The sequence below is a fragment of the Bos taurus genome, chromosome 7 (genome assembly GCF_002263795.3).
Source record: "Bos taurus isolate L1 Dominette 01449 registration number 42190680 breed Hereford chromosome 7, ARS-UCD2.0, whole genome shotgun sequence".
NCBI lineage: Eukaryota > Metazoa > Chordata > Mammalia > Artiodactyla > Bovidae > Bos > Bos taurus.
The window spans coordinates 29,643,016-29,669,972 of NC_037334.1; positions in this window are offsets into that span (position 1 = coordinate 29,643,016).

The following is a 26,957-nucleotide window of genomic DNA, read 5'->3' on the forward strand; positions in this document are numbered from 1 at the left end:
TTTATCAGGTAGGCATGAAGAAAAAAGGGCATTTCTGGTAGAGAAATTTATTGCATGCAAGGGTGAAAATAAAAGTTTTGGTGCCTTCCAAAAAAGTCACTTTGACATAGCTGGAGAGCTAGGTGGAAAAGTAGGAGGAGCCACCTGGAAAGGTGAGCGGCACAGACGGTGTTAAGATCAGGGGCTTCAACTTCATCCTGTAGGCAAGACTCAAGCACTAATGGACTTGAGTGGAAGGGAAACAGTCAGTAGGAAGTTTTGGCAAGAGCACCTAGGCCACGGGGTAAAGCTCATGTTGGAAAGAAAGAGGTAAAGTAAGCAAGGAGACAAGCTGGAGATTGCAAGTAAGAAAGAGCTCACAGGAGTGTAAGGTTAGGCTGTGGTGGGTATGGAGACGAAGTGGTCATTGAAATACTTTCAGAGAAGAAATGGATAGGACTTATTTTTTAGCTGTGGTATTTAGAGGAAAATGAATCAAAGATAGTTTTCTCTTGGGTATACAAACAACAAGTTGTGGGAAAAGCTGTTTCATTAAAATTTGTTTTAATGTCGTTCCTTTTGAATTTTAGTCTTTGTGGTCGCTCAGTCGTGTCCAACTCTTTGCAACCCCGTGAACTGTAACCCACCAGGCACCTCTGTCTATGGAATTCTCCAGGCAAGAGTACTGGGGATCTTCCTGACCCAGGGAGAGAACCCAGTTTTCCTACATTGCAGGTGGTTTCTCTCCTACATTGCAGGGAAGCCCTTTATAATGCATATAATATAGTAAAAGGATTACATTTGAATAATCTGTTTAGATATGTTTATGGGATTTTTATGTTCAGAATTTTTTTTTAACTGGTAATGATACATGATGAAAAGGTTTAGAGAGCACTGCTTTAGTAAAACCTCTGTGTTTAGATAAAACTGGTGCTATTAAGGGCAACGTTTTCCAATTATCATTCTAAAAGCTATGCAACATGTTTTAAAGAATTGCTTTCCATTCCCTCAAAGGCTTACAGCCTAAAATAGGCCTCTTTAGCTCCTTTCTTACTTATTATGTGGACAGTAAGAAAGGCACAGAGACTTTTCTGCTTGGCTCCACTGTATGTGTGTACACATACGTACACACCTATGTACACCTCAAGTGTATATGTATATATCTGGCTGCATCAGCTCTTAGTTGCAGCACGCAGGATCTGCCTTGTGTCTTGTGGCTTCATTCGGTGTGTCACATGCCATCTTTTGTTGCGGCTCATGGGCTCTCTAGTTGTGCATGACTGAGTAGTTGGGGCCTATGGACTTAGTTGCTCCACAGCACGTGGGATTTTAGTTCCCCGACTAGGTATCCCATCCACATCCCTGGCTTTGCAAGGCAGACTCTGACCATTGGCCCACCAGGGAAGTCCCTTGTCTTTCAACTCTTTGTGAAAACCATCAACCTAAACTAAGGAAACTGGATTTTTTTCTTACCCTTTTCCCTTTTGCTCAACAGTTTAAATAGACAAATGAGCTGTGCATTTGGACCCAAGCAGAAAGAACTGAACCAACATATGAACTAAATGAATAAGCTATCAGTGTATGTGCGTATTAGCTAGCGGAGTGGGAAAAAGAGACAGGTCTTCACCGTATGAACAGTGTGAATTTGGAAGGAGGGATGGATGGTACTGCCAAAATTCAAGTTGCTAAGTTTCGAAGGCAGGGAGGATGTCACTGGGGAAGACTCAAGGGGTGTTGGGGACTTCTGTGGTGTGCTGAATGGGATTTGGAAGGAAGAGGGAGGGGACCGGCTGAAGCTTGCAGAGGATAAAACCTGTAATTTAGAGCTATTCTGCCCCTCCCCCACTACCTCCACTTTTCTCTTTGCTTTCCCTCTTGACTTTTTGCCTTGAAACAACAATCAACTTCTGGTTGATCTTACTTCAAAAGTAGTAGCAGAGGTTTTCTACTACGCTGGAAATTTCTGGGCTCAGCTTGCTGGTAAAAGGAATAATAAAAGAAACAATATACAACTGAGAAAACTTTTAAATGGAACAAAAAAAGTGGATGGCACTGCCAGAAAATAAAGAAGCCCTTTTAGCTGGGTATTGAGCAAAAGGAAAGCATTCCGTTCAGCTCAGTTCAGTCACTGAGTCATGTCGGACTATTTGCGGCCCCATGGACTGCAGCACACCAGGCTTCCCTGTCCATCACCAACTCTAGGGGCTTGCTCAAATTCATGTCCACTGAGTCAGTGATCCCATACAACCAACCATCTCATCCTCTTGTCATCCCCTTCTCCTCCTGCCTTCAATCTTTCCCAGCATCAGGGTCTTTTCCAGTGAGTCAATTCTTCCCATCAGGTGGCCAAAGTATTGGAGTTTCAGCTTCAGCATCAGTCCTTCCAATGAATATTCAGGACTGATTTCCTTTAGGATGGACTGGTTTGATCTCCTTGCAGTCCAAGGGATGCTCAAGAGTCTTCTCCAACACCACAGTTCAAACGCATCAATTCTTCAGCGCTCAGCTTTTTTTTATAGTCCAACTCACACGGAAAGCATTAGTCCAGGTTATTCAAGAAACTTGGAATCTAGTTCAGAATTGTAAGCAGAGAGTCAATGAGATAGTAGTTAACTGAATAAATGGTGCAGGGAAAAAAGCAAAAAGGTACTTTGTCTAAATGACTACCTACCTGAAAATCTGAATAGAAGAATTCATCAAGGTAATAAACCAGAAATATACATGGTGAACACCCATTCTACATGCTTTTCCAAGAGAGGAAAGTATGTAAAGATGTGTAAAGTATGTGTCAGAGTGTAAGGATCCAGTTCCATCAGTCTTCTTTCAAAAAGACAAGCTCTAGACAGAAGTCTGAGACCAGTCTGAGCTACTCTGACGTAGAATAAGAGTTGCTGAATGGATTCAGTGTGAAGAAAACTCAAGTACCTCTTGACCAAATCGACTAACATGAGAATATGAAAAGTAGATGACTCCATTTGTGTTTAGACATTTGAGTTTGTACTCATACAAATGAGAACATTATCAGAGGGTTAACAGAAGAAATGCTAAAATATTAGGAGCTTCTTACTTTTCAGTGTAATACATGGTTTCTGGGAATGGAAGTTGGAAGAACTCAGCAACAGATGCTCAATACATAGCCTGGTACACTTTATCTTTCATTCAGATCTGCACCTGGAGAAATGAAAAGAGAAAAAAAAAAAAAGAGGAAAAATCCTGTTTTTTCAAAGGTCGTTAGGCATAAACTCTGTTGGGGAGGAGACATTCCACATAGCTCTATATCCTCTGGCAAAGGAGAGAACAGAGGTTAATTTGAGGATTTGGAAGTCATACCCAAAGGAGACAGTCAAAATGTTTTCAGACCTCAGGCAGAGGGCAAAACATATGCCCAAGGAGTGCTTCTTAGGTTTATACAGCTTCACTGTAAGCGCTGAAGCTGATGCTACCAAAATTCAAGGAGCAGCAGAAACAGTAGTTTAAAGTGACTAAAATGAACTCTTCCATCACCAGCACTGAGTTATTTTCTTATAAAGAAATAAAGAAATCAACCCAACATCTCTCCTGATGCTTCTAAGGAAAGTCTTCAAGATAGTATGTCTTAAGATGGTTGGTTTTTTTCTATCAGGGGCTACAAGAAACATCATCACAAACTCAAAAAGATAAATCCTACAAAGGGAACGTAGGTATTTTGTGAGATATTTCACAATTAAATGCATGAACTACCTGATTTTTAAATAGGAATTGATCTTACCCATCCTGTGGTAGTGACATCAGCCAAGAATTAAATGTCATATTTCCATGAACACAGAAATTGACTTTTAAATTGCTGTTTGAAATATGATTAGCACTTCTGTGCAAGCTGAGAGACCTAAACTCAGGTGCACATTCAAGTGGAAAACGCTGCATCATTAGGGTGAGTGTTGATTCATATCAGATTAATGGTTTTAATCCAGCCCTTCCCACCTAATACTACAGGCTAGAAATACTCTGTGGGTGAATTGTCACTGGCTTCTGGGCAAGTGTTAGTCACTCAGTCGTGTCCAACTCTTTGTGACCCCATGAGCTGTAGCCACTAGGCTCCACTATCCATGGGATTCTCCAGACAAGAATACTGGAGTGTGTGGCCATGCCCTCCTCCAGGGGATCTTCCTGACCCAGGGATCAAACCCACGTGTCTTATGTTTCCTGCATTAGTAAGTGGATTCTTTACCACTAGTGCCGCCTGGGAAGCCCCTTATTTTGTGGCTCAGCTGGTAAAGAATCCACCCGCAATGCAGGAGACCTGGGTTCGATCCCGGGTCGAACAGGTGGTGCCTGGCATCCATTTCCACATCAACAAGAAATGCTAACCGTGGTAGGTATCACACTGGTAGTGAGCCGTGTAATCTTGGTGACGCAGCCGCTCCCCTGCTACCAGCAAACAGTGTTGAGAAACAGCACTTAGTCTTTGTTTACCATGCTAGCATTTAGAAATTTGAATAAATTGCCTTTGCAGTGTACTGAATTGTTCCTGGGGGATTGGAAATAGTGAACATAGCTTCCCCAGGGCATTGAGTTGGTAAGCAGGTGATAGCCAAGACAATAGAAAATTGTGAGCCTCTTGAAGGGCAACAAACCAAATTGTCCCAAAGACTTGTTTCAGTTCCCATGTTTTTCCCCACCAGTAGGGAGCAAGAAGGGATCACCTACTTGTTCTTCCATTTTTTCACTTACTCTAAGTATAGTGCTTAAGCATATAGCTCTATAGCTAAACTAGCCAGTTTTGCATCTGGCACCTTTAGGAATAAGGCAAAATTACCTATTCTCATGTATCAGTTTTCTCAACTGTAAAACAGAAATTTAAAAAAAAAAATCCCTGAAAGAGTTAAACTTGTGAATGTATATAAGGTTCTTTGAACATAGTATTAGCTTATGTTTGCTGTTACTATTCATCAACAAAGATTCTTTTTGTACTAATTAATACAGTCCTTGTGAGTCACAAGGAAAATATAATCTCCGTGAGTAACAGAGGATCTGCTTTTAATCATGACGTGCATACCTTCTTTCATTTAAGCTTCTTAACATTTTAAGTAAATTTTCAAGCTATGTATGAATATATGAGTCAGCCTATCTTTGTGTTAACATTACATGTGTTAACATTATATCTGATGATAAATGCGGCAAGAAAAGTAAAGATGGAATCTTATAGGCAAGTGAAAACTCATCTTAGTATTTCATGTTCTTAAATAGTCAGGAAGGTTCTTTGAGTGTGTACTAAGTCACTTCAGTCATGTCCGACTCTTTGCTACCCTGTGGACCATAGCCCACAAGGCTCCTCCATCCATAGGATTCTCTAGGCAAGAATACTGGAGTGGTTTGCCATACCCTCCTCCAGGGGGTCTTCCCCACCCAGGAATTGAACGTGAGTCTCTTGTGTCTCCTGCCTTAATAGGCAGGTTTTTTACCACTAGTGCTACCTGGCAGGAAGGTTCTTTAGTTCAGTTCAGTTCAGGCACTCAGTCATGTCCGAATCTTTGCGACCCCATGAATCGCAGCACGCCAGGCCTCCCTGTCCATCACCAACTCCCGGAGTTCACTGAGACTCACATCCATCGAGTCAGTGATGCCATCTAGCCATCTCATCCTCTGTCGTCCCCTTCTCCTCCTGCCCCCAATCCCTCCCAGCATCAGAGTCTTTTCCAGTGAGTCAACTCTTTGCATGAGGTGGCCAAAATACTGGAGTTTCAGCTTTAACATCATTCCTTCCAAAGAAATCCCAGGGCTCATCTCCTTCAGAATGGACTGGTTGGATCTCCCTGCAGTCCAAGGGACTCTCAACAGTCTTCTCCAACATCACAGTTCGAAAGCATCAATTTTTCTGCGCTCAGCCTTCTTCATAGTCCAACTCTCACATCCATACATGACCACTGGAAAAACCACAGCCTTGACTAGACGGACCTTTGTTGGCAAAGTAATGTCTCTGCTTTTGAATATGCTATCTAGGTTGGTCATAACTTTTCTTCCAAGGAGTAAGCGTCTTTTAATTTCATGGCTGCAGTCAAAGCAAGAGAGTTCTAGAAAAACATCTATTTCTGCTTTATCGACTATGCCAAAGCCTTTGACTGTGTGTATCACAATAAACTGTGGAAAATTCTGAAAGAGATGGGAATCCCAGACCACCTGACCTGCCTCTTGAGAAACCTATATGCAGGTCAGGAAGTAACAGTTAGAACTGGACATGGAACAACAGACTGGTTCCAAATAGGAAAAGGAGTACATCAAGGCTGTATATTGTCACCCTGCTTATTTAACTTCTATGCAGAGTACATCATGAGAAACGCTGGGCTGGAAGAAGCACAAGCTGGAATCAAGATTCCTTGGAGAAATATCAGTAACCTCAGATATGCAGATGATACCACCCTTATGGCAGAAAGTGAAGAGGAACTAAAAAGCCTCTTGATGAAAGTGAAATTAGAGAGTGAAAAAGTAGGCTTAAAGCTCAACATTCAGAAAACAAAGATCATGGCATCTGGCCCCATCATTTCATGGGAAATAGATGGGGAAACAGTGGAAACAGTGTCAGACTTTATTTTTGGGGGCTTGAAAATCACTGCAGATGGTGACTGCAGCCATGAAATTAAAAGACACTTACTCCTTGGAAGGAAAGTTATGACCAACCTAGATAGCATATTGAAAAGCAGAGACATTACTTTGCTAACAAAGGTCCGTCTAGTCAAGGCTGTGGTTTTTCCAGTGGTCATGTATGGATGTGAGAATTGGACTGTGAAGAAAGCTGAATGCGAAAGAATTGATGCTTTTGAACTGTGGTGCAAGAAGATCCAACTCGTCCATTCTGAAGGAGATCAGCCTTGGGATTTCTTGCGAAGGAATGATGCTAAAGCTGGAACTCCAGTACTTTGGCCACCTCATGCGAAGAGTTGACTCATTGGAAAAGACTCTGATGGAAGGTTCTTAGTAAGAGTCAAATGAGGTGGAGAAACAATGCCCCTTGTCTTCTTCAATAATAATGCTAACTCTGTAGCTAAAGAATGAGGATTCATGCAAACTATCCTCAGTTACGTTCCACCGGCCCTTATGTATCTTACTTCATCCCATCACTGTCTCTAGTCTTTGGCTTGTGAGTATCTTTGTCACTGCAGTACCAGTGAAGATTCTGTCTGTTGCAAGGGGCAGAAATACCAATTCACGGAAAGAGAATTTACTGACCAAGGTACATGTAAAGGCCAGGGGTTGGTTGTTTTGAGTGCAGTTTGATAACATCACCAGGACCTTAGGTTTCTGCTTCTGTCAACGGTTCTCCTATTACAAGGGTTTCATTCTCAAGCTTCACATGGTGGCAAAAATATCTGCCAACAAATCTAGGCCCACAGTCTCTCAGATTTGACTCTTCCAGGAAAGATGGTGTCCCTCTCTTTGAGCAGTATCAGCAAAATTGCCATTGTCTCTCAGTGATGTCTTGGACCACATGTCCACTGTGAACCAGTCTTGGTGGTCAGAGAAAGCAATCCTTTGGGTCCCGAGTCTGAGTCACAGAGCTGCTCCTGGAGCTGGGAGTGAAATGAATTCCACTTGAAGCATGAACCTTAGGAGCAGGATAAGGAAAAACAGAGGAAAATTAATGCTGTCTCATCAACACAGAGGTGAATGGGCAGCAGACACGACACTGGCTCACTGTACCCATCCTGTAGCTCAGATCCTGCCAGATCCATCCTCCAAACCCCAAATGACCCTTTTTACCTCTTGCATAAAATCCAAAGTTTGTATGTGGCATTCCAGGCTTTTGGCCATTCTAATTTATTTCTTACCATGCTTCCTTTTGCATTCCTGGCTCCAGTTTATTTTCTAAGCGTCTCTATTCTCTTTTGACTTTTGATTCCCTGTCTCCCAACCAACTTATTGATACTCTTTATATTACTGAGTGTCCAGCTCACATGCTACCCCACAGCAAGCCAGTGAAGTCAGGGTTACTGTCTTCATTTGTAGACGAGGACATTGAAATGTGAAGAGGATAAGGAACTTGCCTGAGCTCCGGTTCTCATCAGGTGTCCTGGATCCAGAACCCTTTTAAAATGAACTCTGTCTTCAGTGGAAAGATTGACACCTTCATGAAACTGTATCCCACATCAACATCAGATACATGAAACCATGTATATAATAGAGGGGATGTGTTATACTTGGGATTTTGTTCCCCTGATTTTCTTCACAAGAATGTGACATTTTTCACTGAAAGAACATTCCTGCCGTGGCTAGTTTGTAAAATGTGATGATCTTGCAGATTAGTGAGAACTACTCATAGGTTTTGAAAAATTAAGACATGGTCTATATTGTAAAACTTCACCATCTCACTAATTTCACTTTAAAGGTAAAAAAACAAACAAACAAACAAAAAACATTGCATAAATGTGTTCAATGCTCGCTCTCTGCAATGTGTTAGATACCTAAAGGAAAACACAGCATAGTTCACAGTCTCAAGTTGTCTCGTTATGGAGGTACAGTTGTAAACAAGTTCAACATTGTTTCATTGTGTATCCGTCTTAGAATTCCAAAAAGGTAGTTGATTTTAGTTTTTATTTGTCTGGGGGAAGATAGTTCCCACAACAACTAAAATTGAAAATGCCTTCACTATTGTAGGTGAATGGATAATTATTATAGTAATACATTTAACATTCAGCCATTTCCCCACTCAACAACTATATTTCAGGCACTCTGCTATGCAGTGGATATAATGTGGTGAACAGAGTAGATATGGTCACTGGCTTCATGGCACTTATCTTAGAGGAAGATGACATTACATAAAAACACAGCTGAATTTATAATTGAACATGCTATGAGAATTGCTATTAAGGAGGGCAGCCGAGGGCAGTGATAGAGAACATCAGAGGGGCCATAAATATGTGGGAGGCATTAGTTCTCTAGGAATTGCTTCTCAATCTGTTACCTAAAAAAAAAGAGCCGAGGGTACAATGTTCCACGTTAAAGGACATGTGGAGAAGGTTGCTGATGCCTTAAAGAACTTGGTACCCTCAAGGAAAGCCAGGATCTGTAGAAAGGGTCCATGTTGACTGAGCGGCCAGAGACAATGTTAGAGAGGAAGAAGAGTTTGAAATGTAGGACCTTGTGACTTGGAAGAGGCATGGATTTTAAGGACTGTGGGAAACCGTTGGCAGTTTGAAGCAGGGATGTTGTTATTGTCCAGTTGCTCAGTCATGTCCGACTCTTTGTGACGTCATGGACTGCAGCATGCCAGGCTTCCCTGCTCTTCACCATCTCCTGGAGTTTGCCCAGACTCAATGTCCATTGAGTCAATGATGCCATCCAACCATCTTGTCCTTTGTTGTCCCCTTCTCCTCACGCCTCAATCTTTCCCAGCATCAGGGTCTTTTCTGATGAGTCAGCTCTTAGCACCAAGTGGTAAAAGTATTGGAGCTTCAGCTTCAGCATCAGTCCTTCCAGTGAATATTCAGGATTGATTTCCTTTAGGATTGACTGGTGTGATCTGCTTGCAGTCCAAGGGACACTCAAGAGTCTTCTCCAACACCACAGTTCAAAAGCATCAATTCTTTGGCATTCAGCCTTCTTTATGGTCCAACTCTAACATCCATATATGACTACTGGAAAAATTGTAACTTTGACTGTATGGACCTTTGTTGGCAAAGTGGTATCTCCACCTTTAAGTAAACTTTTTCTATGCTATCTAGGTTTGTTATGAGTTTTCTTCCAAGGAGCAAGTGCCTTTTAATTTCATGGCTGCAGTCACCATTTGCAGTGATTTTGGAGCCTAAAGTCTGTCACTGTTTTCATTTTTTCCCCATCTATTCACCATGAAGTGATGGGACCAGATGCCATGATCTTCATTTTTGAATGTTGAGTTTTAAGCCAACTTTTTCACTCTCCTTTTTCACTTTCATCAAGAGTCTCTTTAGTTCCTCTTTGCTTTCAGATATTAGGATGGTGCCATCTACATATCTGAGGTTGTTGATACTTCTCCCAGCAATCTTAATTCCACCTTGTGGTCATTTAGCCTGGCATTTTGCATGATGTACTCTTCATATAAGTTAAATAAGCAGGGTGACAATATATAGCCTTGACGTACTCCTTTGTATTCAGGTTTTAGCACGATGATTCTATGTGCCATGAAGAGGTGACCAAGCCTTCTAGTCACGAGGGAGTCGTCCAGTGAAGGGCTTGGTGAGGGCCAGAGATGGAAATGAAGAGAGATGGGCATATTGAGAACTATTTGAGAGGAAGTATCAAGAACGATGTCTGTATGTATATCTGTGGCTGATTCATGTGGATGTATGTCAGAAACCAACACAAAATTGTAAAGGAGTTATTCTCTGGTAAATAAATAAATGATCTGTAATTAAAAATAAATAAAAAGAAAAAGAATGATGTCTAGGTTCTCATCTTTAGTTGCCAGAAAGTTTGAGATACTGTACCTAGAAATCACTATTTAGTTAGATCCTTTGAGAGGTTGGGTAAGTAGTCTGATCCATCCAAAAAAAATTTCATAGCAAATATTCTCTACTGGATTCCCCTTCTAGTTTTGAGTAAGGTTCACATACAAGAACTTCCTGTTGATTCTGTGGCTTCCAGAGTAGAATCTAGTCTTTCCCAAACTGGTCCTTTCCTGCCTCGATGTTGTTTTCCTCTCCATTTCAGGCTGAGAACCAGCTGGAGAAACAGATGCTGTCTGTACTAAGAGGTTTCTGTTCAAGTCTTGACATTTACTCACATTCTATTAGAATGGTCTGCTGCGCTCCCATCTTCAGGGTCTCTCCAGAAGAATCTGTTGCCAGGCTTTCTCCACAAATGTTAGTTCTGTCCTCTTGAGCACTAAATCTTTTTTCTCTTGGCCAGTCTCTTTGTCTAGGAAGAATAGACATATAAAACCCATATTTTAGCACTATTCTGAACTTGTATGGGATATATTCTTTGTACAGTAGACTGATCATCTTTTCCCATTTCCCTGGTTCTAGATATAAACATTGTGGATTGATGTGGCTATGTCTGAGAAATCCTAATTTCTTTTTAAGGAGATATTATTATGATTAAGTCCTCTCAAATAGCATCTGCTTCTTTTATAAATTGTTCTGATTTTACAAAATTGAGAGGTTCACAGATCTCTCTCATGTACACTGGTAGCTATTGATTATCTCAAGAATACTTAAGACTGACATTATTATTACTATTGTTATACAAGACAATTGAGACTTAGGGACTGAGGTAACTCTGCAGTGTTCTACACCTAGAAGCAATGCTGTAGCTCTCATATTTATGGCCATATCCCACTTTTTTTTTGTTTTGTTACAGAAACTTATTTACTGTAAGAGGTAAGGAGGTTATATTTTGAGATATTTTGCTACATTCTTTTCAAGTATAAAGCTGTTTTGTATCATGGCCTTCAGAAGTACTTATAGCAAGTGCTCTAATGGTTCCGAAGCCAGTCATTGAGAGCATTAGAGCCAAACACTTAGTGTCTAGAAGAGTTCATTTTCTTTTCACCAAGAAAACCTCTGTTCAAAGAGCAGCAGGCTACTCCTCAGGCAGCTTATAAATTTGTTTCTTAAGTTACTGCAAGAAATAGGAAAAGAGTATAGGCTATGTACTCCTGGGAACAAAATTCTGAGTACAAGTTCTGCAGCCAATAGGTCAAACAGTTTTATTTTCATTTAGCAAAGGCAACATTTTCTATACCAAATGTCATGGCCACCCACATCAGCTCAAGGGAGCATGTAACCCATTAGGATGACCTCTGATTTAGAATGCACAGCACTGCTCCAGAAAAATCTCATCCACTTGCTTCCAATGGGAATATAAAGTCTCATTCAAATTCATGTTTTTGAAAGCCTGTTGCATGAAAACAAGTAAAGTCTTTGGCAATAAAGCAACATTTTTAGTAGCTCCATAGAGTTGTATTATTATTTCAGAGTTTTTAAAAAAATTATTTTAATATTACGTTTTGAATAACATAGAAATGTATACCTGAAAGCCTAACTCTGAGATGTTGCAGATGAGGCTTTTCCAGATAAAGTAATTTGCCTGACGAAGATGGCTGAGCTAGAACTTGAGTCCAGACATTCTCTGCTCCCCTTCATGGCCAGGAAGGGTTAGAGTCTACAGCAGTGATGGGTATATGTTAATGGAGGCAAACCTGCATTAGCTGCTCAGCCACCAAATAAGTGCGGAAACCTACGTGACCTCTTACTTTCATTTTTTACTTCTTAAGATTTGATATATAATCCAGTTTGGATCCCCCCTGAAGTATCCAAGTTGGACTGAGATGAGGTGTTTTTCAATCTGTCAATTCTGTTTCAGGAAAGTTCGCTCTGGACCAGAGTCAAGCATTGTATTCTTTTTTTAAAATTGAAATATAGTTAATTTACAAAGTTGTGTTAAAATGAATGGTCAAGTGATTCAATTATATATTCTTTTTCAGATTCTTTTCCATAATAGGTACAGGATATTGAGTATAGTTCCCCGTGCTACCCAGTAGGTCCTTGCTGTTTACCTGTTTTATAGATAGTAGTGTGTATATGCTAATCTCAGATTCCTAATTTATTTTTTCCTCTCCTCACCCTGCTGTCTCCTATGGTAGCCATGAGATTGTTTTCTGTGTCTGTGAGTCTATTTCTGATTTATAAATAAGTTCCTTTGTATCACTTCTTAAGATTCTACATGTAAGTGATATCACATGATATTTGTCTTTCTCTAATTTTCACTTAATAAGATAATCTCTGGGTCCATCCATGTGGCTGCAAATGGCATTATTTCATACTTTTTATGGCTGAGTAATATTCCATTTTATAGATGCACTACATAGTCTTTATCCATTCACCTATCAATGGACATTTAGGTTGCTTCTGTGTCTTGGCTGTTGTAATAAATCTAAACATAGATTTGCCTTCCCTGCATTCAGTGCTTTGCCAAAACTACCATCCATGAACTTACAGAATGTCTATCCACCATCTTGGCATTCTTTGTATCATTGCTTCGAATCAAGGAAACCACTCCACAGCAAATGAGATGTAGCAGTGGGCCCATCCTTGTAAAATCTGGGGATCTTACCAGGTTCCCTATCATGCCTGAAGCAGCTGCCTAGACAGAGTGGTGAAGTGGCCTTTTGAAAACTCAGTTACAATGCTGGATACTTGATAATACCCTGCAAGGCTGGGCCATTGTTCTCCAAATTCATTTCTTCTGAATCACCATGATATATGGTGCTGTTTCTCCCACATCCAGGCTTTATAAGTCCCAGGAACTCAGGGGTAGAAATCAGAGTGGCACCACTGATTATTATTCCCGGTGATACACTAGCAAAATGTTTGCTTCAGTGTCCATGTGACCTTATTCTGTGTTGGCCTGAAGGTCTTAGTTCCAAAGGGAGGAATGATTCCACCAGGAAATAGAACAGTGAATCCATTGGACTCAAAGTTAAGACTCACATTGTCCTCTCTGGGGTCCTCATTCCTCTGAGACAACAGGCAAAAAAATATATCTTTTAAAGTAATGGCTGAGGGATTGAAGCTGGTTACTAAGGAGAAATTGAGATACTAATCCACAGTGGAGGTAAAGAAGAGTGTGTCTGGAATACAAGAACTCCCTTATGACACATCTTATCACTACCATTCCCTGTGATTAAAGTTGAAGGAAAATTACAACTCAGTTCAAGCAGCCTAACCTACAGATTTTGAACTTGTCCTCCCCAATACCAAGTGCCCTAAAATAAATGTGTGTATCTATGTAGCTGTATATCTCTTTCTCTCCATATTTGTATTTATACCTCTTACATATTATCAGTCAGTTCAGTCACTCAGTTGTGTCCAGCTCTTTGCAACCCCATGGACTGCAGCACACCAGGCTTCCCTGTCCTTCCTTGCTTAAACTCATACACATCATTTGGTGATGTCATCCAACCATCTCATCCTTGGTCATCCCCTTCTCATCCTGCCTTTGATCTTTCCCATCATCAGCGTCTTTTCGAATGAGTCAGTTCTTCACATCAGGTGGCCAAAGTATTGGAGCTTCAGCTTCAACATCTATCCTTCCAATGAATATTCAGGACTGATTTCCTTTGGGATTGACTGGTTTGATCTCTTTGCTGTCCAAGGGATTCTCAAGAGTCTTCTCCAGCACCATAGTTTGAAAGCATCAATTCTTTGGCACTAAGCCTTCTTTATAGTCCAACTCTCACATCCATACATGACTACTGGAAAAACCATAGCATTAACTAGATGGAGCTTTGTTGGCAAAATAATGTCTCTGCTTTTTAATATGCAGTCTAGGTTTGTCATAGTTTACTTCCAAGGAGCAAGTGTCTTTTAATTTCACGGCTGCAGTCATCATCTGCAGTGATTTTGGAGCCCAAGAAAATAAAGTCTGACACTTTTTCCATTGTTTCCCCATCTATTTGCCATGAAGTGATGGAACTGGATGTCATCATCTTCGTTTTCTGAATGTTGAGTTTTAAGCCAACTTTTTCACTTTCATCAAGAGGCTCTTTAGTTCTTCTTCACTTTCTGCCATAAGGGTGGTGTCATCTGCATATCTGAGGTTATTGATATTTGTCCTGGCTTTCTTGATTCCAGCTTGTGCTTCATCCAGCCTGACATTTTGCATGATGTACTCTGCATTTAAGTTAAATAAGCAAGGTGACAATATACAGCCTCGATGTACCCCTTTCCCAATTTGGAACCAGTCCATTGTTCAGCGTCCAGTTCTAACTGTTGCTTCCTGGCCTGCATACAGATTTCTCAGGAGGCAGGTTAGGTGGTCTGGTATTTCCATCTCTTTAAGAATTTTCCACAGTTTGTGGTGATCCACATAGTCAAAGGCTTTCTTGTAGTCAATGAAGCAGAAGTAGATTTTTTTTTTTTTAATTCTCTTGCTTTTTCTGTGATCCAGTGGCAATTTGATCTCTGGTTCCTCTGCCTTTTCTAAACCCAGCTTGGACATCTGAAAGTTCTCAGTTGACATACTATTGATGCCTTGCTTGGAGAATTTTGAGCATTACTTTACTTGCGTGTGAGATGAGTGCAGTTATGCAGTAGTTTGAGCATTCTTTGGCATTGCCTTTCTTTGGGATTAGAATAAAAACTGTCCTTTTCCAGTCCTATGGCCTCTGCTGAGTTTTCCAAATTTGCTGGCATGTTGAGTGCAGCACTTTCACAGCTTCATCTTTTAGGATTTGAAATAGCTCAACTGGAATTCCATCACCTCCACTAGCTTTGTTTATAGTGATGCTTCCTAAGGCCCACTTGACTTTAGACTCCAGGATGTCTGGCTCTAGGTGAGTGATCACACCATCAGGTTATCTGGTTCATGAAGATCTTTTCTGTGTAGTTCTTCTGTATATTCTTGCCACCTCTTCTTAATATCTTCTGCTTCTGTTAGGTCCATACCATTTCTGTCTTATTGTGCCCATCTTTGCATGAAATGTTGCCTTGGTATCTCTAATTTTCTGGAGATCTAATTTTCTGGGAAAGACTAGAAGTTGTTCCCTTTCTAATGGTGTTCTCTATTTCTTTGCATTGATCACTGAGGAAGGCTTTCTTATCTCTCCTTGCTATTCTTTGTAACTCTTCATTCAGATTGGTGTATCTTTCCTTTCTCCTTTGTCTTTAGCTTCTCTTCTTTTCTAGGCTATTTGTAAGGCCTCCTGAGACAACCATTTGCCTTTTTTCATTTCTTTTTCTTGGGGATGGTTTTGATCACTGCCTCCTTTCACAGTGTTACGAACCTCCATCCATAGTTCTTTAGGCACTCTATCAGATCTAATCCCTTGAATTTTTTTGTCATTTCCACTGTATAATCATAAGGGATTTGATTTAGGTCATACCTGAATGGTCTAATCGTTTTCCCTACTTTTTTTCAATTTAATTCTGCATATTGCAATAAGGAGTTCATGATCTGAGCCACAGTCAGCTCCTGGTCTTGTCTTTGCTGACTGTGTAGAGCTTCTCTGTCTTCAGCTGCAAAGAAAATAATCAGTCTGACTTTGATATTGACCATCTGGTGATGTCCATGTGTAGAGTCTTCTCTTATATATTATATATGAATACGAATATTTGTATACAAATCTCTCTTTCGACAAACACATGCACACCACCCATTTGATTGGTACTTTTTCTTTAGAGGACTCTGATATACCTGTAAATTGTAAAGCCAAAATTAATTTCCCTTTTCCCTTTTATTTAGTTACAGTTTAATTGCGAAATAATGCATACTTATTTTAACAAGTCCAACAGTATCGAATTGTAGAAGTAAAATGTTTACAATTTTCATTCCTGTTCCTCTGTTGTATATCCTTCTGTATCTTTCTTCACAGAATACACACACACACACACACACACACACACACACACAGATATATAGACTCCTATTCACATGTCTTGAATTTATTTTATTTTTTTAAAGGTGGTTACACTTTACATAGTACTTGTAACTTGTTTTTTGAATTAAGTACTATATCATGTAGCTAACTCCAGTTAAATACTCATAGAGCCAGTTTTTAAAATGTTGCCTACTTGTCACTATGTTTATTATAACTTAAGCATTTTTCAGTTATGTCCTTATGGGTTGTTTTAATGATTTTTGCTGCTTCAAATAGTGCCTCATTATACACGTGCTTTCAAATTTACATACTCTTGTTTTTGTTTTTTTATTGCTTCATAATTGGGATTTCTAGCTCAAGTGTGTGAACATTCTAAATTTTAATGTATATGTATAGATTACTTTTATAAAGAAATTCATTTTTCTACCATAGCCCCATATCCTCACCACCACTGGATGTTAGTTTTTGATGTTATGAATAAAAATGGGATCCATTTATATTATATTTTTAATTTCCTTGCTACTGAAATGATCAACCATATTTTCATGTGGCTGAGAGCTGGTTGACATTTCTTTTTCTATCACTTGCTTCTTCATTTCCTGTGCCCATTTTTTATGGCATTACTTCCCTTTTTAAAGGATCAATGTCTGAGAGACTTTCATCTTTCCTGAGCATGGCCTTTCAGTCTATATAATGTGTTCATAGGTGTGAAGAGGGACTTCTCTGATAGCTCAGTTGGCAAAGAATTCACATGTAATGCAGGAGACTCTAGTTTGATTCCTGGGTTGGGAAGAGCCCCTGGAGAAGGGATAGGTTACCCCACTCCAGTATTCTTGGGCTCCCCTTGTGGCTCAGCTGGTAAAGAATCCACCTGCAATGCAGGAGACCTAGGTTCGATCTCTGGGCTGGGAAGATCCCCTGGAGAAGGGAAAGGCTAACCACTCCAGTATTCTGGCCTGGAGAATTCCATGAACTGTATGGTCCATGGGGTCACAAAGAGTCAGACATGACTGAGTGACTTTCACTTTCAGGTATGAAGGAGTGCAGTTACTGTTTATATAGATCATTGCAGTTTGATTGCACTGACACCATCCTCCCACACCCAGTGAGAAACAAAAGGACCTGAAGGAAAGAGGTGATGTGGTGAACCTTGAAATTTCTGTTGGTGACACAGGAGCTAAGAAATTCTAAAGAAAAATCATCTTATCAACTCCCTCAAACTAGAAATGTATTTAGACTGCAATATAGATCGAACGTCCAGCTTGCAGAATTGCAGAATTTTCCAATTTGGTGTTGCTCCAGGTTAAAAAACATATCAGCTGAAGAATGTGAATTGAAATCATTTGCCATCCGTTCCTAATATAATGACTGATTTCCCACTCTGGATACAGCGAGCTGCAGGCAATGGGTTTGAACTGAGTCCAAGTGGAAGGGGGCCAGACATATTAAATTTAAAGCCTCTATTGCACAACTCCCTACAGAAATTGTGCAAATAATGTAGCTGAAGTGCTTTCTGCATACTGTGTAACCCAACTTTTGGCAACCTGATTAATTCCTTGCCCTTTCCTATAGTATGCACAGTTAGGAAATGTACCAAAAGGTGACAGAAACCATAATAGAATCTGTCAGGTATTACATTCAAAATGTTATCTTCTTCCATTTCAGTTTAGAAATAAATTTTCCAAAAAAGTCCTCATGAAGCTAGTATATAATAATTACTCCTCAGTGCCATTTTCCTCTTGTTAATAGGCTGATGTCAGAACATATACATCCAAGCCTGGAGCTGATAGTTATTTTATGTGTATGTTGACTCTATAAGAGCTAAATGTAAATACACACCCAAGCTTATTCCAAACTTGCCTGATTCATGCAAAATAGCACTTTAAACTGGACCACCTTATCCATGCGTATTTCTCTGTTTTATGTAAGTATATATGTACAGTCTTCCAATGTTTGACTTTGAACCTTCGCCCTGCTTTTTGTGCCTTTTTCTCAAAAGCAGGCTGTGAGACAAAGATAATTTTCGAGCCTAAATAATAATATATAGCTAATCTAAGATTTGTGTCAATTCTAGTTTTAGTCTTTACTAAGATGGAGGTGTTGATGTTGTCTGGGTTCCAATATGAAAGTAGTGCCAAGAACGACATACCAAATTCTACCCAAGTCATCTGAAACTAGGGCTTGTTGAAAGGAACTAATGTATTAAGTAGATTTTTTTTTTGAAAAATGGAAACATGTTAGAGGTGATTTCGATGCTATTCTTTTTCACTAGTAAGTTCTTTTTTAATTGCTTGCTAGACACTGAAATGTGTTCATTATTTGGCAAATGAATTCTAACATATGACTTGGAAGTCTGATTGGCAAAAATGGATGCAGTGACTCGGTGCATTACTGATGAAGGGTAATGAGCACCTGAGAAACTCAAGCAAGGATCCCATCAATACCAGTGTTGGGAGAGCCTGGCACAGCCTTAGAAGCTGGAGAAATGAGTCAGAATGATTTCATGAGGCCATCCATACATGGAGTGAATTTTGCTTTTGTTTTCTAGATTTTGATTTGCATATGCTTCCTTAGAGTAGGTAACTTGGTTGAAATGGAGCTGAACAAACTTGGCTCCAGGAATTAGTAACCAGTTTGCTTTTAAGTGTCATGTTTCATGTCACACTTATCAGATGTCACGTTTGTCATTGGTCTTTTCTGTATATTGACGTTGGCTTAGGAGGAGAAGAAACTCAAATGACAAAGCACCGTGATGCTTAGATATTGTATCCATAAATCATGCTTAGCCGTAACATCGGTGTGTATTTGAGATACAATAATGTAGCTTGCCATAAAATGTGTGTGTGTGTGTGTGTGTGTGTGTGTGATTCATGTCTAAAAATGCTCTTTTGGGGCAGCCGTCTAGTTGTGGCCTGCTGACCTAAGGAAAAACATCTGGCAATTAAATGGAAAAAATTGTAGGGTTAATTGATATGGGAAGACTAATAGGATTCTGGCTGCGCTTGGGATCAGAATGCGACCTCTGAGATATCATGAATTGGAAACTGGAAAACATTGTAGAACTTGCACTTGAAAAAATATTTGAAACAGCACCATATGCCAGAGTTAATTAGTGTCAAAAGGTATTACTTCATATCTTACTCCTATAAGTCAGAAGTAAAGGAATGAAAAGAAGTTTCTGCTTTTGTTATGGACTCATTTGTGTCCACTTCCCACCCCCCCCCCCCACCAAATTTATGTGCTGAAGCTCTCACCCTCAATGTGATTGTATTTGGAGATGGGGCTTTTAAGGAGATAATTAAGGTGGGTCATTTAAACCACCCAGTCTGTTGTATTTGGTTATGACAGCCCTAGCTAACTAATATACCTTTTGTCTAGTTGGCTGAAAATAGAGTCTGAGGCACTGTGGGTAAATAAAACATACTGAAGTATCTGTAGTGCCCCAAACAGTTATGCTGTATTCTTGCGGGTTTTCGGGGGGCAGACACAACTCTGGCAGCAGGCTAGAAATTCTTCTGTAGTGTCTGAAGTGGCTGTAAGAATGGTCAGAGTAAGTGGGGTGGACCCCTCTGGTTTTTTGCTTGCTCACATTGTTTTATCTGCACCGCTAACATCACCATGGCTTTCCCGTGAGGAATGACCCCACCGCACGGCTCCAAGTGGGGCAGGTGACTCAGAGCTGGACGAGAGTATGTAGCCTCTTGCCAGAAGATTGTGCGGGAGTACATGTATGTCAGTGGCAGCCATTCAGTGACAGCCCACACGCTCTTACTGGAACCCCAGGGAAAGAGACCTGTGCCTTCTGCCAGATTTACTAAGAGGATAGGATGTAAACTTAGCAATCTTAGACAAGCAGCACCGAGCCATCCCTGGGCCCAAACTTGGACTTTCCAATATCTAGAACCAATGAATCAGTCCATTTTTTGCACAAGCTTGTTGAAATGGGCTTTCCTACTCTTGCATTCAGAAGAGATATTTTGGTCATCATTGTGACTGAAGGTTGAGAAAGAGATTTGAAACTTGAATCCAAACACCCTTGCCCTCATCCAAACTTCTCTTAAGCTTCCATTAATCCTGAGCTCACATTCCATCTTCTCTGTGGACAGCCTCCACTTTTTGTCTCTCACCTCCTGGTACAATTCTTGAGGTGCCCAACAGATGCTAACTCACCTTCTTATTTTGTGTGTGTGAAAGTTATGTAACCTTTAGCCTAGAGTATTGCACTGTAAGTAGCCTGGAAAATTGCTAGTGAGACTGTTCTCTCTGTTTTTTGAGTAGGTTGATTGAGGGAGTGGAAAGAGAAGGCTCTCACTGGATGGAAGAGGGAATCCTCAGGACCTGTGTGAGCTACCCAGCAGTGGAAGCAAAGACATTGGAGCAGATACCTGCAAGCTCTGCAGGAAATAACAGGGGAGGGAGTGGTGGTGGTAGTCAGTTACCTGGGTACTGGGCAGGGGGCAGCAGCTGTTAAAGGGCTACATTTCAGGAACAGATTTGTTTCTGGTTTCTTAATTGGAGTGGGTCAAATAGTGTCCTTGCCCCCAAATTCATGGCTGCCTGGAAGCTTGGAATGTGATCTTATTTGGAAATAGTATCCTTTCGATGTCATTAGTTAAGGATCTGAAGATGCAGTCATTCTGGATTTAGGTGACCTCTAAATGCATTGACTGTTGTCCTTATGAGAAAAGAGAGGACGCAGAAACAACCCAGGGAAGAAGGTCATGGGAAGAGAGAGGCAGAGACTGGGGTTATGCTTGGCCACTGGCTAAGGATCACCAGGAGCCCTCAGGGGTTGGAAGAGTCAAGGAAAGATTCCCTGCTACAGCCCATGAAGGGAGTGAGGCCTTGGCCATATCTTGATTTTAGATTTCTGGCCTCCAGCACTGTGAGAAAATAAATTCTATTTTCTAATTGAAATATAGTTGATTTACAATATTGTGTTAGCTTCAAGTATACAGCAAAATTAATGTCTGTATGTACATATCTTCTCTCTTTTTTATTATAGTTTATTACAGGATATTGGATATAATTCCATGTGCTATACAGTAGGTGCTTGTTGTTTATCTTTTTTATATATGATAGTGTGCATCTATGAATCCCATGCTTCCAATTTATCCCCACCCCTTCCCTTTTGGTAGTCATAAGTCTGTTTTCTACTTCTGTAAGTCTGTTTCTGTTTTATAATGACGTTTACTTTTTAGATTCCATATATAAGTGGTATACTATTTGTCTGACTTACTTCACTTAGTGTGATCATCTCTAGGTCCATCCATGTTGCTGCAAATGGCATTATTTCCTTCTTTTTATAGCTGAGTAATATTCCATTATACACACACACACACACACACACACACACACACCCTGCATCTTCTCTATCCATTCATCTGTCAATGGACGTTTAGGTTGCATCCATGTATATATTGTGGGTTTCCCTGGTGGCTCAGGCGGTAAAGCCTTTACGCACAATGAGGGAGACCCGGGTTCGATCCCTGTGTTGGGAAGATCCCCTGGAGAAGGAAATGGCAACCCACTCCACTACTCTTGCCTAGAAAATTCCATGGCTGGAGGAGCCTGGTGGGCTACAGTCCATGGGGTCGCAAAGAGTCAGACACTACTGAGCGACTTCACTCTCTTTCTTTTTCTATGTCTATATCATATATAATGCTACGTATATACAATTGTATGTAGTGTTATTGTATATAGTCCTACAGTGAACATCGGGGTGCATGTATCTTTTCGAATTAGAAATTTTGTCTTTTCCAAATATATGCTCAGGAGTGGGATTGCTGGATCATGTGACAAATCTGTTTTGAGTTTTTAATGAGCCTCCATACTGTAGAAGATAAATTCCTATTGTTTTAATACGCCAAAATTTAGGTAGTTTATTATAACACCCCTAGGAAACTAGTTCATGAGAGAACCTGTAAGTATGGGAAAGTGGGAAGAAGGTTGAAAACTCTAAGAAGTGACTTTGAGAGTGGGGGGTGCACATCCAACTTCATCATCACTGAGATCACAAAGAATAGCGCTAGTCCCCATGCGAGCACCACCGCGCACCTTTCATCCTAATTAATCAGCTGCCAACAAGCCTTGTATGTTACCTGCTGGCCATCCCTTGTCAGGAAAAACAGAGATGCGCTGAGATTTTTGCACTTTTTTCAGAAGGGGAAGGGATTGAGATCCAGGGAGCATGAGAATTTTCCTATGGATACTGCACATTGTGCTCTGGCACCCTGACAGTTTGGCCATCTGCTTCATGGATGTAGTCCAGCTCCATCAAAGAGACAATATAATTTCTGTCACTTCTCAGAAAAGCATCCTTGTAACACCAGTCATTTAGCGGGTTCATTGTTTAGCAGTGTAAACGTTCTCGACTTGGGTCACCATCCGTCCCAGTCTGCCTTAGACAGTCCTAATTTACGGGTGTTGTCCCAGCATAATTAATTATAGCCTTCCCCCTTTCACTTTGAAAAGGGCCCCTGTTTGGATGATAAATGATATAACTACCTCAGTTATGACACAGTCCCTCATTTTTAAAAAATAAAAAAACTTTGCAAATTGATTTACTTTCCTTTTCTTGCCAATCCCACAAGATTACTTAGTTACAGTGTTTTGGAAACAGAGGTGAATTTTTCTGAGGGACTTCTGCTCAGGAATGAGATGAAGAAAAGTTTGTAATTGATTTGTTTCCTAAAGATGGGTTGGCTCCGGCTCCCTCCCACCCCAGGTTCCTCCCCTACCTGCTTTTTTGCCTTGGCCTGCACAGCCGTGCCTGTATCCAGTGAAAGGAATTTGGCGACTTCAGCGGTGTGACCAACTGCACACGGCCATGTCTGCAGAGCAGGTGGAAGCTGGCATTCTGCCCAAGCCTGGCCAGACAGCTTCATAAATCCTGCCCTTACCGCAGCCCCAAATTACTTTTCATGACACAAAGCCAAGCTGTGTTATTCACCTAATGCCCCGATTTACAGTTCCCAAGACAAAAGAACATACAGATAGAGTTTCAGGGCTCTGTTTGCCTTCACATTTATTGAAAGGTTAGTTTCAGGTCAAGCTCAAGAAACCTGACAAATGGTGGTGAATAAACCTAAAAATAAAGTAAGTGCAAGTAGGAAACTTAAGCATTCCTTGTTCTTGTGCCAAAAGAAAGCTCAGCCCAATTTACATTCTTTTAATATCTGAAACAAGCAGCTGTTCTCTTATTTGTGACATACTGGGGAGTTATTATGCTCCCTTTCAGCTCGTGTGTATATGCATGTGTGTGCTTTTACATAAGGTGCATGCACACACACACATTTGCACAGTCACCATTTAGGCATTTGTTCTCATGTCTTCAAGGTCCTGAATTAATGGAAGACTTAAGTGGTTGCACACTGAGAGAAGTGCTTATTTGGAGGGCTGATCTGGAGGTCCAGGAGTGCCTGCCTATGTCCTACCAGGCTCAGGAATATTAGGACTTCAAGTCAGAAGTCTCATCACTCTAAAAACAAGAAAATTGGCCCTAGAAATGCAGGCACTTGGAGGGAGGGAACACCTGACATCATATGCATGAGGGTGAAGGCCTAACAGTTTGTTCATGCACAGCAACAGCATACTAGAGAGAGTTTACACCTTCAATGAACGTCTCATTTGCAAAGTAGTTTCTTCACTTGGTTTTGTTTTTAAATGCTTTTTGACTCACCTGGATCTGCCCTGAATCTCTGACCACTTTCATCTTCCCACTTTCTTCCAGCTCAGTTCTCAGGAAGCAATCAGGTGATAAGATAATCAAGAAATATAAGCTTTTTTTTTTTTTAACTTTATATTTTGTATTGGGGTATAACCAATTAACAATGTTGTGATAGTTTCAGGTAAAACCAAAGAAGGGACTCAGCCATATATATACATGTATCCATTCTCCCCAAAGTCCCTTCCCATCCAGGCTGCCACATACCATTGGGCAGAGTTCCGTGTGCCGTAAGTAGGTCCTTATAGGTTATCCATTTTAACTATAGCAGTGATTCACAATACAGCCTTAATCAATGCTTTCTCTTAATGGGGATAATACTTTTGTAAAAGTAAATAAACGAAGGCCTAGAAATGAGTGGGTCTCTCAAAATACCTCTCACTTGCCAAGAGCACAACAGGTGGAAAACGGCTCCACAGAAGCCATAGAATGCCAGCAGTCTGCAGCCAAGATACCCATCCTGACAGGCTACTAGGACAGCACTTCCTTCCCCAGGCCTGGGTAAAAGGTATTTCTTAAAAAAAAAAAAAAAGACAACAAGAGTCCTAACCTTCCCGCTGTAGAAAGCTGCAATCCACCTGAGATTCATCCTGGTACTGTTGGTTTTTTTTTCAGCTGTAAGCTTTCTCTGTGATGTAAATTTTCCCTCCTCCCATTCTCCCTTCTATCTACTCCAGCCTAATTTTTCTATTCATGGAGTTAGGCTAGAAATCGCACAAAGGGACATATGACATTTTTAGAGAATAAGCACATTGAACGCATCCAGATTTCACAGGGGTTTATAGAGACTGGCTCTCTCTGTTAGCAAAATAGAACAAGCCCGAAGTTTTTTCCCAAAGACCACATCAAGTGAAACCCATTACTGTCCAGCTCCGAATGCAGAGAAAGTACAGCAGGTGAGTGTGTTTGCTGTGACTGGGGTGACAGGTTTGCCAGAAGGTTCATGGATGGTAGTGCTTGGACAATTGGGGTAGAAAGGAGCTTGTTGAATGAATGTCTTAAGGGACAGACCCGTCCTGTGTCACTGTTGGCAGTGATGTTTGTACTACGCACATCCTCTGAGCTCTCACCAACCCCTATGTGCTGCTGGGATCCTCCTACTACAAGTTCTTCGTCTCCCCCAACAGCTCCCCTCCATCCCATCACTGCAGGCTGGAGTACAAGGATTGTGTTCCCCCGGAAGCAGCCCTCAGTCACTGACATGTGAGAACTTGGAGATAAGTGCCCCCGTGGGCGTAACTCAGACGTGTTTTATACAAGCTCTTAACAGTCCTCAGGGCTAGCATCCCCATTGCCCACAAGGGCAGCTCGCTCAGTAGTGCATCCTCGATTGGCTTCTTGCCTTCTGGTCCCATTTCCCCTCCCCACCTCACATGCTTCCTGGATCCTCTCACAAATAAGGTTCTGGTAATCAAACCCTTGTCTGGGTTCAGCTTCTAGAGAATCCCACCTAAGAAACCCCAAGATGAGGGTATTTGTAAAAAGGCGAGGTGAGACCATGACAGTTACACACAGCTTATTTCTAAAGAATTTTCCCCGAAGAGGATTAGGAAATGGCATAAAGAACTTGGCCCAGTGAATGGATGGATGGGGGTTATAGAATATAAACTTCCGATCCAAATGTACCCATAGGGTTTCCCTGGTGGTGTAATGGATGAGAGTCCGCCTGCCAATGCAGGGGGTGCGGGTTCCATCCCTGCTCCAGGAAGATCTTACATGCCGCAGAGCAACTAAGCCCGTGCAAGACAAGTACTGAGCCTGAGCTCTAGAGCCCGCAAGCTGAGGATACTGAAGCCTGCATGCCCTAGGGCCCATGCTCAGCTACAAGAGGAGCCTGTACAATGAAAAGTCTGCATACCTCAATGAAAAGTCACCCCCTCTTTCCATAACTAGAGAAAACCCTGTGCACAGCAACAAAGACCCAGCACAGCGGAAAAAAAAAAAAAGTACCTGTAAAAAGGGTTGTGCGCACGGGTGCGCACACACACATACACACACACACATGCAAGCACTTGGAGGAGGCGGATTGTGGGGAGATGCTAGGTGAGGATTTCTGGTCTTTCATTATTAGGATTATGACTGGGAAGACAAAGCGTTGCTTTGAGATTTGTCTGTGTGTTTGAAAAGGTGGCTGAACGTTATTAATGTATTCCAGGAAGTACCAAACACCAACTTGAAGCCTTTATCAGCTTTCTTTGCTCTAATTTCTAAAGCAAAAATGCCTTTCCTCCAAATACTCTATTAAACGAACATATGAAATTAATGAAACATATCATTACTTTTACAATGGCCAAATTGTAGATTTGTCACAGTACAGAGACAGAAACTCATTAAGTCATTGTGCTTCTGCTTCACATTTTATAGTGTATTAAAAGAAAAAGAATTTTCCAAACCTACCAAACCTTTTTTTTTTCCCTATTGTCTCTCTGAAACTTCTTTTACAGTTCGAGCTGCAAATCATCCGACTTATCTCTCTATGCCTGTAGTATTGGTGGAACAGAAATTAAGAATAGCTGTGGCTGAAAATGAGAATCTCAATTTGGGGCTGTGAATTTCATGGTTTATTTGAAAACTGGGATAGAGTTGACAAGTCTTGCATCCTTTGAAAGCAGAAGAGGACAGCAGCATTCTTCTTTATCAACCCATCAGAGCCTTTCCCTTCTGTATTTCAGGGGAACTGAATTATTTATCCCATTGGGTTTGGGCATTTTAGCAAACGTCAGCAGAGTTGCAGTGTGAAGCCAGGCTGATCGTTCAGTTACCCTCTATATTATACTGAAAGCGCTGCATCTTTTGAGTGGATGCTGTGACTATAAGAAAGAGTGATATGAGAAATCAAGTGTGAATCATGGTAGTACTGGTCACTTTTCCTCCGAGACTCTGTCCCTGCACTGAACTGTAATCAAACTCTTTGAAAGAGTA